The sequence below is a fragment of the Triticum urartu genome, unplaced genomic scaffold (assembly GCF_056163025.1).
Source record: "Triticum urartu cultivar PI428250 unplaced genomic scaffold, HENAU_Tu73 scaffold367, whole genome shotgun sequence".
Taxonomy (NCBI): Eukaryota; Viridiplantae; Streptophyta; class Magnoliopsida; order Poales; family Poaceae; genus Triticum; species Triticum urartu.
In genome coordinates this window covers 1-19,296 of record NW_028260543.1, presented here as the reverse complement: position 1 = coordinate 19,296, position 19,296 = coordinate 1, and the positions used below count along the sequence as shown (strand labels likewise).

Below are 19,296 nucleotides of genomic sequence, written 5' to 3'. Positions count from 1 at the left end.
AAGGTACTCATATTATAAATCTCGCTAGAACGGCTCGTTTTTTATCAGAAGCTTGTGATTTAGTTTTTGATGCAGCAAGTCAGGGAAAAAGTTTCTTAATTGTTGGTACCAAAAAAAGAGCAACAGATTTAGTAGCATCAGCTGCAATAAGGGCTCGTTGTCATTATGTTAATAAAAAGTGGTTCAGTGGTATGTTAACGAATTGGTCGATTACGAAAACTAGACTTTCTCAATTTAGAGACTTAAGAGCAGAAGAAAAAATGGGAAAATTCCACCATCTCCCAAAAAGAGATGTGGCAATCTTGAAGAGAAAATTATCTACTTTGCAAAGGTATCTCGGCGGGATCAAATATATGACGAGATTGCCAGACATTGTGATCGTCCTTGATCAGCAAAAAGAGTATATAGCTCTTCGGGAATGTGCCATTTTGGGGATTCCTACTATTTCTTTAGTCGATGACAAATTGTGACCCGGATCTCGCGAATATATCGATTCCAGCCAACGATGACACTATGACTTCAATTCGATTGATTCTTAACAAATTAGTATTTTCAATTTGTGAGGGCCGTTCTCTCTATATAAGAAATCGTTGATTAAGAATATATAGTGAATTCTTGGGCAACTGCGTAAATTTATGGAATCACTTACTTTACTATATCTTTTTTTTTGCATAGAATTTTTTTTGCATAGAAAAAAGAAGGGGAATATTGATATATATTAGAGGGTATTGATATATATTATGATCTGATGTGCTTTCTTGGTATCCTAAATATAAGATTAATACTTCAAGTTGCTGAGTTGAGAAAGAGATGGTTGAATCAAAAGAATTCCTTTTTTGAAGTTCAATTTTTATCAGAGGACAATATGAATATTATACCTTGTTCCATTAAAACACTCAAGGGGTTATACGATATATCGGGTGTAGAAGTAGGCCAACACTTCTATTGGCAAATAGGAGGTTTCCAAATTCATGCCCAAGTACTCATCACTTCTTGGGTCGTAATTACTATCTTGCTAGGTTCAGTTGTCATAGCTGTTCGGAATCCACAAACCATCCCGACCGACGGTCAGAATTTTTTTGAATATGTCCTTGAGTTTATTCGAGACTTGAGCAAAACTCAGATTGGAGAAGAATATGGTCCCTGGGTTCCCTTTATTGGAACTATGTTCCTTTTTATTTTTGTTTCGAATTGGTCGGGTGCTCTTTTACCTTGGAAAATTATAGAGTTACCCCATGGGGAATTAGCAGCGCCCACGAATGATATAAATACTACTGTTGCTTTAGCTTTACTCACGTCAGCGGCATATTTTTATGCTGGTCTTAGCAAAAAAGGATTGAGCTATTTCGAGAAATATATTAAACCAACTCCAATCCTTTTACCAATTAACATCCTAGAAGATTTCACAAAACCATTATCGCTTAGCTTTCGACTTTTCGGGAATATATTGGCGGATGAATTAGTCGTTGTTGTTCTTGTTTCTTTAGTCCCCTTAGTAATCCCTATACCGGTCATGTTTCTTGGATTATTTACAAGCGGTATTCAAGCTCTTATTTTTGCAACATTAGCCGCAGCCTATATAGGTGAATCCATGGAGGGTCATCATTGAATTGACTCTTTTTGGAAATAGTATTTTTTTTTTTTGCAGCTTAGCTCAATTCATGCATGGTTCCAGATAATCTGCTTGGTTGCAAAAAAATAGTTAGAAATGCGTATGAATATATAGCCTAGAGTTGTAGGAGAGAGAATAGAATAGACTATATTATGGAATTTTCAAAGTATATATGCATTAAGGAGGGTGGAGTCAGGCTAGATCTATACTATAATATCCTTAATGTCTATAAGTGGAGTCCTCTTTTATGCAGGTTTCCACTTTAAGCAATGATTTTAGAATCCGATTCAATAGAAAATGAGAAAATATGCAAACAAAATAGAAGAAACAAATGTATATATATAGGATATTATATTATATATTCCTAGGTTAGATTCATTATCTAATCCGATATATGGATATGGAATTCCCTTCTATGTAGTTCGGACAATTCACATTATCATTTCAATTTGATTTCAATTTGTACTTTTTAGTTACTTTACTTCTCCCCAATAGAGCTTAGAAGTAAGAATTTATTGGTTGATTGTATCCTTAACCATTTCTTTTTTTTGACACGAGGAACTACTCACCATGAATCCACTAATTGCTGCTGCTTCTGTTATTGCTGCTGGATTGGCCGTAGGGCTTGCTTCTATTGGACCTGGAGTTGGTCAAGGTACTGCTGCAGGACAAGCTGTAGAAGGTATTGCGAGACAGCCAGAAGCAGAAGGTAAAATACGAGGTACTTTATTGCTTAGTCTAGCTTTTATGGAAGCTTTAACAATTTATGGACTAGTTGTGGCACTAGCGCTTTTATTTGCGAACCCTTTTGTTTAATCTTAAAAAAAAAATTCTTTCGATTTCGATTAGATACTTTTTTCTTTTTTTAGTAAATTGGTATTTGCTTCCACAATTCCAATTATATCAATACTTTATTTAATTTACTCCTATTTATTACTCCTGGAATTATCTATTTATCGGGACAGATAATACCCCATTCTAGGAAGGGCTGAGTTGAGTATTATTAATTTAGAAGATATGCTCACCTTCTTATTTCCCGTCCTTAGTTTAGGAAAGTGGAAAGTTTTTTCCTTTTATTTTAGGAATTTTGGGAACAGAACATTTCAACAAAGGAAGTCTTTCACCGGTCAAACAAGACGTAAGACTTAATCTAAAAGAAATTACTAGATTGAATCTATTTGCATTAAAAAAACCGATCAAAAAAGGGCGAGCGAAGTAAGTGATCGAAAAACTTTGTTCTTTGTTCGTCCTATCTATAAGAGGAGAGCATATGAAAAATGTAACCCATTCTTTCGTTTTTTTAGCTCACTGGCCATCCGCTGGCAGTTTCGGGCTTAATACCGATATTTTAGCAACAAATCTAATAAATCTAACTGTAGTGGTTGGTGTTTTGATTTTTTTTGGAAAGGGAGTGTGTGCGAGTTGTCTATTTCAAGAATAGATTGGATCTATCCGGCTGCACTTTATAATATTTTTTAGTATTTTTCGGATAAATAAGAAAAGGGTGCACGATCTCGACGAATTACTTCTGAATAAATTCAGAAATCATATGGAAGAACCATAGCATTTCGCGACTCATTGGTAAATCAACTTTGATTCTCTATAAACCAAGAATGTGAGACCATTAACACGGTTAAAGCTAAACTGCTTGAAGTCCAGGCAAAAAGAGGTACTCTTTCTACAACTATATTAGTATTAGTACCAATTTAAACGGGAAATAGCTAATGTAAAATTTATCTGATATAGAACACTCATATCGATAAAATGGTTTGAACTATTTACTAGAAAAAAAAGGGGGCACCCTGCCCTTTTTTAACCAATGCCGAATCGACGACCTATGTATAAAAAAGAGAAATTTTTTGGATTTGAAGAAAAAAAAAATAAAAAAGAATTCTATTAATTTTCATTTTCCATTTATTTAGTTAGTTTTTCTTAATGAAATTGAAATTATTAACTAGAGGGCAAATAAAAATAAAGAAACAACTTTGCTGACCATGATATATTTTTATCTAGGCGGAAGAGTCCTCTTAATATTTATCTAGTCTTATATAGGTTTCGGTATATTGAAATATAAACATAAAAAAGAAGATAGAGGATAGGCTCATTACTTAAAAAAAAGATATGGAAATAGCTATAGAAAAAAAAAAAGGAGCGTGAGAGCCAAATGAATCGAAAGATTCATGTTTGGTTCGGGAAGAGATCATAAAAGTTGTAAACTTACAAAATAATCTACTTTCATTAAAAGATTTATTAGATAATCGAAAACAGAGGATCTTGAGTACTATTCGAAATTCAGAAGAATTGCGTAGAGGGACCATTGAGCAACTCGAAAAAGCTCGGATTCGATTACAGAAAGTCGAACTAGAAGCGGATGAGTATCGAATGAATGGATACTCTGAGATAGAACGAGAAAAAGCAAATTTGATTAATGCTACTTCTATTAGTTTGGAACAATTGGAAAAGTCTAAAAACGAAACCCTTTATTTTGAAAAACAAAGGGCAATGAATCAGGTCCGACAGCGGGTTTTCCAACAGGCCGTACAAGGAGCTCTAGGAACTCTGAATAGTTGTTTGAATACCGAGTTACATTTCCGTACGATTCGTGCTAATATTGGCATTCTCGGGTCCCTGGAATGGAAGAAATAATTAAATTAATTAGGCCTTGAACTTCTACTTTCGTTTAGAATTTAGGCATTATTTTTCCCCTTGCTTCCGAAAAAAGAGTCAAGAAACACTAATGGCAACCCTTCGAGTCGACGAAATTCATAAAATTCTCCGCGAACGTATTGAACAATATAATAGGAAAGTAGGGATTGAGAATATAGGTCGCGTAGTTCAAGTGGGGGATGGGATTGCTCGTATTATAGGTCTTGGTGAAATAATGTCAGGTGAATTAGTCGAATTTGCAGAAGGTACTAGGGGTATTGCTCTGAATTTGGAATCCAAAAATGTTGGGATTGTATTAATGGGCGATGGGTTGATGATACAAGAGGGAAGTTTTGTAAAAGCAACAGGAAGAATTGCTCAGATACCCGTGAGTGAGGCTTACTTGGGTCGTGTTGTAAATGCTCTGGCTAAACCTATTGATGGGAAAGGCGAAATTATAGCTTCCGAATCTCGCTTAATTGAATCTCCTGCTCCAAGTATAATTTCCAGGCGTTCCGTATACGAACCTCTTCAAACAGGGCTTATTGCTATCGATTCGATGATCCCTATAGGGCGCGGTCAGCGAGAGTTAATTATTGGGGACAGACAGACTGGCAAAACAGCAGTAGCCACAGATACAATTCTCAATCAAAAAGGGCAAGGTGTAATATGTGTTTATGTAGCTATCGGTCAAAGAGCATCCTCCGTAGCTCAAGTAGTAACTACTTTCCATGAGGAGGGGGCCATGGAATACACTATTGTAGTAGCTGAAATGGCGGATTCACCTGCTACATTACAATACCTCGCTCCTTATACGGGAGCAGCCCTGGCTGAGTATTTTATGTACCGCGAACGGCATACTTTAATAATTTATGATGATCTCTCCAAACAGGCACAAGCTTATCGCCAAATGTCCCTTCTATTAAGAAGACCTCCCGGACGTGAGGCTTATCCAGGGGATGTTTTTTATTTGCATTCACGCCTTTTAGAAAGAGCCGCTAAATTAAATTCTCTTTTAGGCGAAGGAAGTATGACCGCTTTACCAATAGTTGAGACTCAATCTGGAGACGTTTCCGCCTATATTCCTACTAATGTAATCTCCATTACAGATGGACAAATATTCTTATCTGCGGATCTATTCAATGCCGGAATTCGACCCGCTATTAATGTGGGTATTTCTGTTTCCAGAGTAGGATCCGCGGCTCAAATTAAAGCCATGAAACAAGTAGCTGGCAAATCAAAATTGGAACTAGCGCAATTCGCAGAGTTACAAGCCTTTGCACAATTCGCCTCTGCTCTCGATAAAACAAGTCAGAATCAATTGGCAAGGGGTCGACGATTAAGGGAATTGCTTAAACAATCCCAGGCAAATCCTCTCCCAGTGGAAGAGCAGATAGCTACTATTTATACCGGAACAAGAGGATATCTTGATTCGTTAGAAATTGAACAGGTAAATAAATTTCTGGATGAGTTACGTAAACATCTAAAAGATACTAAACCTCAATTCCAAGAAATTATATCTTCTAGCAAGACATTCACCGAGCAAGCGGAAATCCTTTTGAAGGAAGCTATTCAGGAACAGCTGGAACGGTTTTCTCTTCAGTAACAAATAAATTTTGCATGTCTACTCTTGTTAGTAGAATAGGAATCGTTGAGAAAGCTTTTTCATTTGAATCATGCAAAAAAGTTTTCTTTGTTTTTAGTTTAGTATAGTTATTTAAAGAATAGATAGAAATAAGATTGCGTCCAATAGGATTTGAACCTATACCAAAGGTTTAGAAGACCTCTGTCCTATCCATTAGACAATGGACGCTTTTCTTTCATATTTTATTCTTTCTTTTATTTTTTTGCTTCTTCCGAGAAAAAACTGTTAGACCAAAACTCTTTTAGGAAATCAAAAAATCCAGATACAAATGCATGATGTATATATTATATCATGCATATATCATAAAGAAGGAGTATGGAGGCGGTAGTGGGAATCGAACCCGCAACCCCAAGGTTATGAGCCTTATGAGCTACCAAACTGCTCTATACTCTTAAACTAAAGAGGGGTAACTAGTGGATAAAAGAGGGTTGGATACGCCCCTCTACCAATATCTATACAAATAGAATAGTCCATTTATACAGAATGGTAAAGAGGGCTCCTCTATGATTATCAATTCCAGAAATCCATACAAATACGAAAGGGTATTTTATCCTTACCAACTGGATCTTGTTGCACCCGGTAACAAACATTCATAAACCATTTCTCGAAGTACGTGTCCGGATAGCCCAAAATGTCGATAGTTAGCTCTAGGTCTTCCGGTCAAAAAACAACGTCGATGAAGGCGTGTAGGTGCACTATTACGCGGTAGGGATTGCAATTTTTCTCGCATTTTCGTTTTTTCACTCAAACTCAAGGGAGAAACTTTGCTTCTTATCTTTTTTTTTAAAGATTGACGAATCAAATGATATTTCTGTTCTAATTTCTGCCGCTTCTTCTCCCTCTGAATCAAACTTTTTTTTGCCATAATGTGTCGTTGCTATTATTACCAAGTATACGGTTCTAATCCTAGATGGAAAAATAAATAGAAAAAGAAATCTAAAAAGGCAGATCCTCCCTCTCTATCAAGAGTAATGAACTAGGTGCTGATACAGTACAAAAAAACAAACTAAATTAACCAAACTTGCCTGATGTTGAGGCAATCAAGAAAGCTGCATAAGTGAATATATAACCCACGGAAAAGTGAGCTAATCCAACCAATCTTGCTTGCACAATGGAAAGAGCCACGGGCTTATCTCTCCAGCGAATTAAATTAGCTAAAGGTGTGCGTTCATGAGCCCATGCTAAAGTCTCAATTAATTCCTGCCAATACCCCCGCCAGGAAATTAAGAACATAAATCCAGTAGCCCAAACAAGATGTCCAAATAAGAACATCCACGCCCATACCGATAAACTATTCATCCCAAAAGGATTATATCCATTGATAAGTTGTGAAGAGTTTAACCATAGGTAATCTCTTAACCATCCCATCAAATAAGTGGAGGATTCATTAAATTGTGAAACGTTGCCCTGCCATAATGTGATATGTTTCCAATGCCAATAAAAAGTAACCCACCCAATGGTATTTAACATCCAGAAAACTGCCAAATAAAATGCGTCCCAAGCAGAAATATCACAAGTACCGCCGCGCCCTGGGCCGTCACAAGGAAAACTATATCCAAAATCCTTTTTATCTGGCATTAATTTGGAACCGCGTGCATCTAAAGCGCCCTTTACTAAAATCAATGTAGTTGTATGCAAACCTAGAGCAATAGCATGATGAACCAAGAAATCCCCAGGTCCTATTGTTAAGAAAAGCGAATTACTATTCTCATTAACAGCATTCAACCATCCGGGCAACCATAGGCTTCGACCCGCATTGAAAGCGGGGCCATTCGTTGAAGATAAGAGTATATCGAACCCATATGTCGTCTTGCCATGAGCAGATTGTATCCATTGGGCAAATATAGGTTCGATCAAGATTTGCTTTTCTGGAGTACCAAAAGCAAGCATGACGTCGTTATGAACATAAAGGCCCAAGGTATGGAATCCTAGAAAGAGGCTAGCCCAACTTAAATGAGATATGATAGCTTCTTTATGGTCTAACATTCTTGCCAATACATTATCCTCATTCTGTTCCGGATTGTAATCCCTAATGAAAAAAATAGCTCCATGAGCAAAAGCCCCTGTCATGATGAACCCTGCAATATATTGGTGATGAGTATATAAAGCAGCTTGAGTAGTAAAGTCTTGTGCTATGAATGCATAAGGAGGTAAAGAGTACATATGTTGAGCTACTAAGGAAGTAATAACCCCTAAAGAAGCTAGAGCAAGACCTAACTGAAAATGAATCGAATTGTTGATTGTGTCATAAAGGCCCTTATGCCCACGCCCTAATCGACCCCCCGGAGGAGTATGCGCTTCTAAAAGATCTTTAATACTGTGCCCAATTCCGAAGTTAGTTCGATACATGTGACCGGCAATGAGAAAAATAAATGCAATAGCTAAATGATGGTGAGCCATATCGGTCAGCCACAAACTTTGTGTTTGTGGATGGAATCCCCCAAGAAGAGTTAGAATGGCAGTTCCCGCTCCTTGAGCGGTACCAAATAAATGATTACTCGAATCAGGGTTTTGGGCATAAAGATTCCATTGACCCGTCAAAAGGGGTCCCAACCCCTGGGGATAGGGTAATACATCTAAGAAATTATTCCATCGAACGTACTCCCCCCTGGATGCGGGAATAGCAACATGAACTAAATGTCCTGTCCAAGCCAAAGAACTTACCCCGAAAAGTCCTGACAAATGATGATTGAGACGAGATTCCGCGTTTTTGAACCACGAAAGGCTTGGTTTCCATTTGGGTTGTAGATGTAACCAACCCGCTATTAAGGACAGCGTAGAAAGAAATAATAGAAAAAGAGCTCCAGTATAAAGATCCTCATTGGTGCGTAATCCTATTGTATACCACCACTGATAAACTCCAGAATAAGCAATATTCACTGGACCAGCAGCACCTCCTCGAGTAAAGGCTTCCACAGCGGGTTGACCAAAATGAGGATCCCAAATCGCATGAGCAATAGGTCTTACGTGTAAAGGATCCTGTATCCATGATTCAAAATTTCCTTGCCAAGCTACATGAAACAGATTTCCGGACGTCCATAGAAAGATTATTGCTAATTGCCCAAAGTGAGAAGCAAAAATGTTCTGATAAAGACGTTCTTCAGTAATATCATCATGACTTTCGAAATCATGTGCGGTAGCAATACCAAACCAAATACGACGAGTAGTGGGGTCCTGAGCTAAGCCTTGGCTAAACCTGGGAAATCTTAATTCCATAATGCCTTTCAAATCCTCCTAGCCACTATCCTACTGCAATAATTCTCGCTAAGAAGAATGCCCATGTCGTGGCAATTCCACCCAGAAGGTAATGGGTTACTCCTACAGCGCGTCCTTGTATAATGCTCAAGGCTCTAGGCTGAGTAGCAGGAGCAACTTTTAATTTGTTATGAGCCCAAACGATAGATTCAATGAGTTCTTGCCAATAACCACGGCCGCTGAATAAAAACATTAAACTGAAGGCCCAGACAAAATGAGCACCTAAGAAAAAAAGACCATATGCAGATAATGAAGAACCATAAGACTGAATGACTTGCGATGCCTGTGCCCACAAGAAATCTCGAAGCCACCCATTAATCGTAATGGAACTCTGTGCAAAGTTTCCCCCTGTAATATGAGTTACCACCCCTTGATCACTTATAGTACCCCAAACATCCGACTGCATTTTCCAACTGAAATGGAAAATGACTACCGAAATTGCATTGTACATCCAGAATAAACCTAAGAAAACATGATCCCAGGCGGATACTTGACATGTTCCCCCTCGGCCAGGCCCATCGCAAGGAAAGCGAAAACCTAGATTTGCTTTATCGGGTATCAAACGGGAACTCCGAGCAAATAAAACACCTTTCAAAAGTATTAATACAGTCACATGTATGGTAAATGCATGAATGTGATGGACTAAAAAATCTGCGGTTCCTAATGGAATAGGTAACAAAGCCACTTTGCCACCTACTGCTACTAACTCGCCGCCTCCCCACGTTAAGCTAGTACTTGTTGTTGCACCAGGAGCTGTTACGCCAGGCGCAGTAGCATGGATATTTTGTACCCATTGAGCAAAGATAGGTTGTAATTGTATGGCAGTATCCGAAAACATATCTTGTGGACGGCCTAAAGCACTCATGGTATCATTATGAATGTACAAGCCAAAACTGTGAAAACCTAGAAATATACATACCCAGTTAAGGTGGGATATGATTGCATCGCGGTGTCTAAGGACGCGATCTAATAGATCGTTGTATCGAGTAGTTGGATCATAGTCTCTTACCATAAAAATTGCTGCATGTGCAGCAGCACCGACTATTAGAAATCCGCCAATCCACATGTGGTGTGTGAACAAGGAAAGTTGTGTACCATAGTCAGTAGCTAGGTATGGATAGGGAGGCATAGAATACATATGATGAGCTACAACAATGGTTGTAGAGCCTAGCATAGCTAGGTTAAGAGATAATTGAGCATGCCATGACGTTGTTAAGATTTCATAAAGACCCTTATGGCCTTGTCCTGTAAATGGGCCCTTGTGAGCCTCCAAAATATCTTTAAGTCCATGGCCAATACCCCAATTGGTCCTATACATATGACCTGCGATTAGGAAAAGAATAGCAATAGCTAAATGATGGTGCGCAATATCGGTCAGCCAGAGACCACCGGTTACTGGATCTAGTCCTCCGCGAAAAGTCAGAAATTCTGCGTATTTGGACCAATTTAAAGTGAAAAAAGGGGTTGCTCCTTCGGCAAAACTAGGATAAAGTTGAGCCAAAAGGTCCCGATTCAAGATAAATTCATGAGGAAGTGGTATCTCTTTAGGATCCACCCCAGCGTCAAGAAATTGGTTAATTGGTAAAGATACATGAATTTGGTGCCCCGCCCAAGAAAGAGACCCAAGTCCTAATAATCCCGCTAAGTGGTGATTCAACATGGATTCTACATCTTGGAACCAGGCCAATTTGGGAGCGGCTTTGTGATAATGGAACCAACCAGCAAAAAGCATTAACGCTGCAAAAATCAATGCACCAATTGCAGTACAATAGAGTTGTAATTCACTAGTTATTCCAGATGCTCGCCAAAGCTGAAAAAAACCAGAGGTTATTTGGATTCCTCGGAAACCCCCGCCTACATCACCATTCAATATTTCTTGCCCTACTATAGGCCAAACTACCTGAGCACTGGTCCAATGTGAGTAGGATCACTTAGCCATGCTTCATAATTGGAAAAACGGGCGCCATGAAAGTACATGCCACTCAACCAAAGAAAGATAATGGAAAGTTGCCCGAAATGAGCACTAAAGACTTTTCGAGAAATCTCCTCCAAATCACCAGTATGACTATCGAAATCGTGAGCATCAGCATGTAGGTTCCAGATCCAAGTGGTAGTATCAGGGCCCTTAGCTAGTGTTCTTGAGAAATGGCCGGGTCTGGCCCATTCCTCAAAAGATGTTTTTACAGGATCCCTATCCACAACAATTTTTACTTCTGGTTCCGGCGAACGAATAATCATTAAGTCCTCCTCTTTCCGGACAAGACATACAAAGAGACCCGCCAACTGTCTTTTTAGTGAATCTTTGAAAGATATATATTTTGAAAGATAGATTTTGAAAGATAGATTTTGAAAGATAGATATTGTGATTAGTTCTTTTCTTTACTATCTACCATCCTTCTATTTTTTTTTTAGTTATTCACTGGAGCAATTATATATTGAAGTCAATCCGAGGCAAGTGTTCGGGTCTATTATGACATAAAGATTAGGTGCCTAACGGACATTGTTTATCTTGAAAACAAATATTTCTCGACGTAAGAAAAAAATCTTTTTTATTTTAATTTAAGAAACTAGTGTATTTTTTTTGAGGGCATAAGCTCCTATCTATATCTACTTTCCTTGAGCATAATATAGGGTTTTTTATTTGATTCTAAATTCCAAGATAACTCATTAGAATTATTAATAAGATGGTCCTAATATATTAGCAATATTTAGATTGCCCCCTCTTTTTATTCACTTTATTACTTCTATTCTAGACCCTATCCCTATGGTTTATTCTTATGAAATATCATATAAAATAGAAGGTATAAGAAATGGATATAATGAAATTCTTGATTCGATCTTACGACCTAATTTATTTGATTAATGGATCAACAACCAAACCACCCATTTTATGAAAAAGAAGGAGCATGGTCTTATTCAAATTCAAAGCGCTTCGTAATCTTCAACCAGTTCTGTGCTTCAATATAATTTCCCGGAGTAAGCGCTATAGCTTGTTTCCAATATTCAGCAGCTTGATCAAACCAAGCTTCCGCAATTTCCGAATCACCCTGTAGAATGGCCTGTTCTCCTCGGTCGGAATAGGAAGTTCCTTCCCTTAGAACCGTACTTGAGAGTTTCCTACCTCATACGGCTCAGAAATTGCTATCTGAATTTCCCCTATCTTAACTGAATTCGATTTATCAAAAATCGATCCAATTTGTTCTTGGGTTAAGCAGAAGAAATTAATTACCTAAGTTTCAAACCCTAATTTTTATCAATAATCAGTTTGATCTTTTTTCCCACCTTCAGAAGAATGAAGCATAGATAGATATAGAGCCTTCGTTCAAATTTTCTGAGAGGTAACTATCCCGGTTTCATATATGAAATCTCTATAGAATCCTTGAAAAAGACTTTTTTCCATAAGAAAGAAAAAAGAACTTACTATCTTTGGGATCTGATACTACACCGCTGCTTAATCCCTTAGTGGATCGGCTCTATTACATAAGCGGATTCCTAAATTTTGCCCCATATCATGGGATAAGTAAGCAGTTTTTTTTAGTTGTATCGACCCAGTCGCTCACTAATTGATCTTTACGGTGCTTTCTCTATCAATTTGAGAAACTTTATCCATAGAGTAGTAGTATAGGCCATACTTTCTTCGTTTTTTGATTCTCGTGAAGTGTCCTTCCTTCCTACAGCTGATAGGGAAAAATCGTTGTTTTTACGATCCCTATGTAGAAAGCCCTTTTTTTCTAGTATTTACTAGAAAATTTGATCCTCTCTTTTTTTTTTTTCTTTCTATAGTGGAGATAGTCGCACGTAATGACAGATCACGGCCATATTATTAAAAGCTTGCGGTAAGAAGGGGTTTCGTTCTAGTGCCCGGAAATAATATTCCAAAGCCTTTGTATGCTCTCCATTGCTTGTGTGTATAAGGCCTATGTTATAGAGTATATAACTTCGATCATAGGGATCGATTTCTAGTCGCGTAGCTTCATAATAATTTTGCAAAGCTTCCGCATAATTTCCTTCGGATTGAGCCAACATCCGTTACGGTCGTTCATTCTATTCAAAAAATCTCCGTTCCAAAACCGTACATGAGGTTTTCATCTCATACGGCTCCTCCCTTCTGTACATAATAGTACTAAGCGAAATAATCTATAGAATCAAAATAGAATTAGTCCCGTCTCATTATGAACCGAAAGGGGCTGGTATTTTTCCAAGAAATCTCTAGCCAACCTTCCCACAAGAGGTTTTTCTTAACACCAATGAATTCTATTAATGCTAGAGGAAAACGATAGCTCCAATAATTTCTTTGTTCTCAACGCCTCCTATTTAGAGGAATTAGCTACTTCAACGATCTTTGATGGTTATAGGGGTATCCAAAGTACAAACCTGATGGTTGTTTGTTATCCCAACCATTCTTCCCAGCCCTGATACCGATCAGGAAAGGGGTAATTTCTAACAAAGTTTTTCTCTTGTTGATTCCTATTTCTAGGTGTAGTGCTTTTCTCCCCTATGCTGCCTACGGATACTAATAGAGTAGGATTGGCCTGTAATCCATACCATACCATATCCTGTAGGTGTAACCTTTCGCTCAATACTCAAATCTACAATTGAAGTATCTGAAGCCGCATCAATCGAGGATACACGACGGAAGGAATTGTTAGTTCGCCTCACCTTCCCGAAGCGTGGGTTTGTTTGCTTTACAAATTTGGTTCTCTCTATGCCAACCCCCCTCTCTTTTTCGTAAGACTGAGGTATAGGTAGGGCTAAAAAAAAGCAAAAAAAGAGTCAAATCGCACCATCTCTATAATAAGTAAATGCCTTTTTTTCTCCTGAGGTTGTCGGAATTATTCGCAATAAAATATTGGCTACAATTGAGGAGGTCTTATCAATGAAATTTCCATTTCCACGGGATCTAGGCATAATTCCCAACCCATTCTATATAGAATTGTTTTCATTCCTTCACAAAATAACATAAAAACAAACACATTCGATTCTTATAATTATAAATAGATTGATCCATATGCTCTACTCTAAATCCATATGCTTTAAATGGATAAGAGAGATATGGATTTTCCGCTCAGCTCAAATTGTATCCTTTTCCTTCTGCTTGGACACGAAGAGATATGAAATATTTGACTAAGACTGGATTTCATTCCACTTTCCTATTTCTGAACAACAACTTATGTTATCAACTATTTCGTGTTTTCAAAGTTATTAATTGTCTCATACCCTATTTTGATTTCGATAGTATGGTGTAGCGTATCTTATGCAAACGGAATTCTAAGGTTTCTTTATTTTATTATGCAATAAGAAGAATTCTTCCATTTTCTTTTTCTTTAGTTGCGGGAAAACCCAAATTAAAACTTTTATTTTATAGCGAGCGCAATTTCTAGTAAAAAATCCTGTATCCTTCCACTTAGATCAAAAGGAATTTTTCCAATAGAACTATGGAACCCCCGAGTGGTTGCGGTTGTACCTGTACTGCAGGAATAAGAAAACTCGCTATTCACTCAGTTTATTTTCCATAATAAGTTATGTAGGAGAGATGGCCGAGCGGTTCAAGGCGTAGCATTGGAACTGCTATGTAGACTTTTGTTTACCGAGGGTTCGAATCCCTCTCTTTCCGTTTTTCTTAATTCATCAACGTTAAGGATCACAATGTATCAAATCAAATAACAATTTTTTCCAGCAATAATATAATATCTTATATTATCTTATTTTGATTTAATAGAAATTAGAAATTCTCTATAGCAAATTACTGTGGTATGTAAAATACACATAGAGGAAAAAAGAAAAAAGGATCCTAATCCTAGGGTTAATCAATTTTAGCTAGTTGATGGGAAAATACAAATTAATGGTAATGGTCTTAGGGCGATTTAGTTCGGGGAAAGGGGAAGGGGAAGAAAATTCTATGAACCTTTCCTTTTTTCGTTAAGTTCAAGTCTGACGAGAGTAATATTCTACAACTAACAACTCATTTATTTTGAGACCGACCCACTTCCTATCTAGGATTTTATTTACTAGTCCTTTATATTCCAACGTGTCAATCGCCAAATGCTTTGGCAATTTCCCCGGGTCCGATGAAGCAATATAATTTTGAACCAGACCTTTTGATCTTTGGTTATCTTTCGTAGTAATAATATCTCGGGGTTTGCAACGAAAACTTGGTATATTGACTATACGACCATTAACTAAAATATGTCTATGGTTGACTAATTGGCGGGCCCCAGGAATGGTTGAAGCCATACCCAATCGAAAAAGGATATTATCCAAACGCATTTCAAGTAATTGTAGTAAAACCTGGCCTGTTGACCTTTTTGCTTTTCCAGCGATATGTACATATCTAAGTAATTGTCGTTCTGTCAGACCATAATGAAAACGCAATTTCTGTTTTTCTTGAAGACGAATACGATATTGCTCCTTTTTCCCAGAATTGAATTTTTTTTTAAGATTACTTCCGGATTTAGGTGTTTTTCTAGTGAGTCCTGGTAAAGCTCCCAGACGGCGTATTTTTTTTAAACGAGGTCCTCGATAACGGGACATGAAGACTCCTTTTTTTATTTTATTGAAATTTCATTTTACACAATTAATTTCATTGTATTTACATTACAGAATACATCGAAATTAAAACTGAATTAAACTACAGGATAAACAGAGTAAAATCAACTAAAGTACCCCAAAAAATGGAATTTCATCAAAATCTTTTTTTTTTGTATATATATTATTTATTTTATTGTTTTGTATCTAGCAAAATTGTAAGGTAAAAAACATAAAAGATCCTGGATTCTCCATTTAATTCGGAAAAAAAGAGATTCTTGTTCGTAGAACATCGATAGAGAAAAAAAAGCCGACTATCGGATTTGAACCGATGACCCTCGCATTACAAATGCGATGCTCTAACCTCTGAGCTAAGTGGGCTTACATAACGGAAATAGTGTAACAAATAGAAATAGGTATAGTATAGGAAATCCGTAAAATCTCAGATATTAGTTATTAATCTTAGCTATTAACTAGTTCTAAATTTGAAGTTATACTTATAAAAATAAAAAAATACTAAAACTTCTTAAAGATAAAGTTAGCTTGATATGCTTAACTATAGGATATTAAAAAATAAAATTATAGAATTTATTGGTATTTTCATTCGATCATTATAGACTTTATTATTTGTTAATAATTTGAGGATTAATATTTCACTAAGGGGAACATAGAGTCAGAGTAAATAAAATTGCTAATTCTGATTAGAAAAAAAGAATAAATATCAAGCGTTATAGTATAATTTTGAATACTATAAAAAAGTAAGACGGGAGGTGGGGGAGATAAAAACTTTTGGATATATTGATTCGGATTGAATTGCAAATACATCAAGGATAGAATCAATTCAATTCTGAATTGCAATAAGCAAGCGAGGTCTCTCAAATAGAGTCGAACTGAACTGCTAGACTACGTTGAGTGATGAACTCAATGATTCAAAAAAAAAACTAAGAGATGGATGAAATTACACAAGGAATCCTGGTCTCAAAGAAGAGGGAAATGGGGATATGGCGAAATCGGTAGACGCTACGGACTTGATTGTATTGAGCCTTGGTATGGAAACCTGCTAAGTGGTAACTTCCAAATTCAGAGAAACCCTGGAATTAAAAAAGGGCAATCCTGAGCCAAATCCGTGTTTTGAGAAAACAAGGGGTTCTCGAACTAGAATACAAAGGAAAAGGATAGGTGCAGAGACTCAATGGAAGCTGTTCTAACGAATCGAGTTAATTACGTTGTGTTGTTAGTGGAATTCCTTCTAGTTCTAAATTAGAGAAAGAGGGGTTTTATACCTTATACATTTAATAAACACGTATAGATACTGACATAGCAAACGATTAATCACAGAACTCATATTATATTCTAATTATAATATAGGTTCTTTATCTTTTTTAAAAATGAAATTAGAAATGATAATGATTATGAAATAAAAAACTCATATCATAATTTTTTTTTTTCATTATTGTGAATCCACTCCAATCGAATATTGAATAATCAAATTCTTCAATTAAAATTCAAAGTTTTCGAGATCTTTAAAAAAGTGGATTAATCGGACGAGGACAAAGAGAGAGTCCCATTCTACATGTCAATACTGACAACAATGAAATTTCTAGTAAAAGGAAAATCCGTCGACTTTATAAGTTGTGAGGGTTCAAGTCCCTCTATCCCCAAATCCTCTTTTATTCCCTAACTATACTATATTATTATTATTTATCCTCTTTTTTTTTTTCTTTTTATCAATGCACTTTTTTTCTTTTTATCAATGCAATGGGTTTAAGATTCATTAGCTTTCTCATTCTACTCTTTCACAAAGGAATGCGAAGAGAACTCAATGGATCTTATCCTATTCATTGAATAGATTTCTTTTTTATTAGAGTATCGGCAAGAAATCTTGGTTATTCACTCTATTTTTAAGTTTTATTTAAGTAAACCATGCACAATGCATAGGACTACCCCCCCCATTTTCAAATTTAAAATTTGAAATACTTTAATTAATTTTTAGTCCTTTTAATTGACATAGATACAAATACTCTACTAGGATGATGCACAAGAAAAGGTCAGGATAGCTCAGTTGGTAGAGCAGAGGACTGAAAATCCTCGTGTCACCAGTTCAAATCTGGTTCCTGGCAGAGAAAAAAAAAAAAAAGATCCACCGAATAGGTATTGATCCAAATACCTCGAGATGGATTGTGATACATATTCATTAATAATATTTATTCATCTAAGTGGATAAATCTATAATATAAATATAGAGGCACTTCTTTTTCTTTTTAAAGAAGTTTTAAAATATATCTTTTCTTTATGATAAAGAAGGGGGTGAGATTCCCCTTTATTTTTTTGCGTTTCTTAATTTTGTATTCCGCTATTCCGACGAATATTTTTTTAGTCTTGCTTATCTTTATCTTATCTTATTTTCCTAGTTGTGCTAAGTTATGTGCGCGGTACAAAGTTCCTGGTAGAGAACTTCTTTGAGTCATCCTATTTTTCTGTTCATATGAAGGAAATTAATATGCGATTTTCAAAATAGGGGAATCCAAATGAAACCCTTTTTTTGCTCAGTCTATCTGGAATGCTTTTGTATAATTAGGAATTAATTATAAATAGGTATTCCGTTTCATCTAGGAAAAGAACCTAAAAATATTCCTTGACTTGAATAAAATCTGGAGTTGTGTTGTATAAGTGAGCATGAATTTCTTATCATTCAATGAGCATCTTGTATTTCATAAAAATTGGGGGTTATATAATCCTTACGTAAGGGCCAGCCTATCCAACTTTCAGGCATTAGGATACGTTTAAGGCGCGGATGATTATCATAAGAGATTCCCACCATATCATAAGATTCGCGTTCTTGAAAATCGGCACTTCTCCAAATCCAGAAGACAGACGGAATTCTAGGATTATCCTTTTGGGCAAAGACTTTTATGCAGACTTCTTCTGGATTATCTATACCATATTGTATTCTCGTAAGATGATACACGCTAGCTAAAGATCCACCGGGTGCTACATCATAAGCACATTGGGAGCGTAAATAATTGTAACCATATACATATAAAATGACAGCAATGGAATCCCAATCCCCTGCTTTTATTTGTAAAGTCTCTATTCCTCGGTGATCAAAGCCCAAAGATCTATGAACCACCTCATGTTTGACTAGCCAATTAGATAACCAACCCTGCTGCATTGTCTTCATCTCTCCCTCTTTGTATAAATATTTCACATTTCGGATGCAAGTTTGAAAGATTGCCCTGCTTTTTATTTTTCTACACAAAAGAGCCCCTCTCCTAATTCACTAATTTGTAGGAAGGTACTGAACTTTTGGATTTGAAAAAAGTTTCAGAAGATATATCTAATGTAGATGGTGATTGATAGAGCAATTCTTGCTCATAAGTTCCTGTATGAGTACTGCGCCTAACATAAAGCTTGTGACTGGTAGTAAAACATCTATTTTTATTTTGAGATAGAGTTTGATCCTCAACTATTTCTCGCGATATCTTCTTACGAAGTTTTGTTAGGGCATCTATAACTGCCTCCGGTTTAGGTGGGCAGCCCGGCAAGTAGACATCCACAGGAATTAACTTATCAACTCCCCGAACAGTACTATAGAATCCGTACTGAACATTCC

General features: G+C 36.6%; 1 non-coding gene across 1 annotated transcript; it reads right to left on the bottom strand.

Annotated features, from left to right (window-relative positions):
* Nucleotides 1–5,999: 5,999 nt before the first annotated feature.
* Nucleotides 6,000–6,071, bottom strand: TRNAR-UCU (transfer RNA arginine (anticodon UCU)). Its single transcript has one exon. It is a non-coding gene; the product is annotated as a tRNA-Arg (tRNA).
* Nucleotides 6,072–19,296: the final 13,225 nt, after the last annotated feature.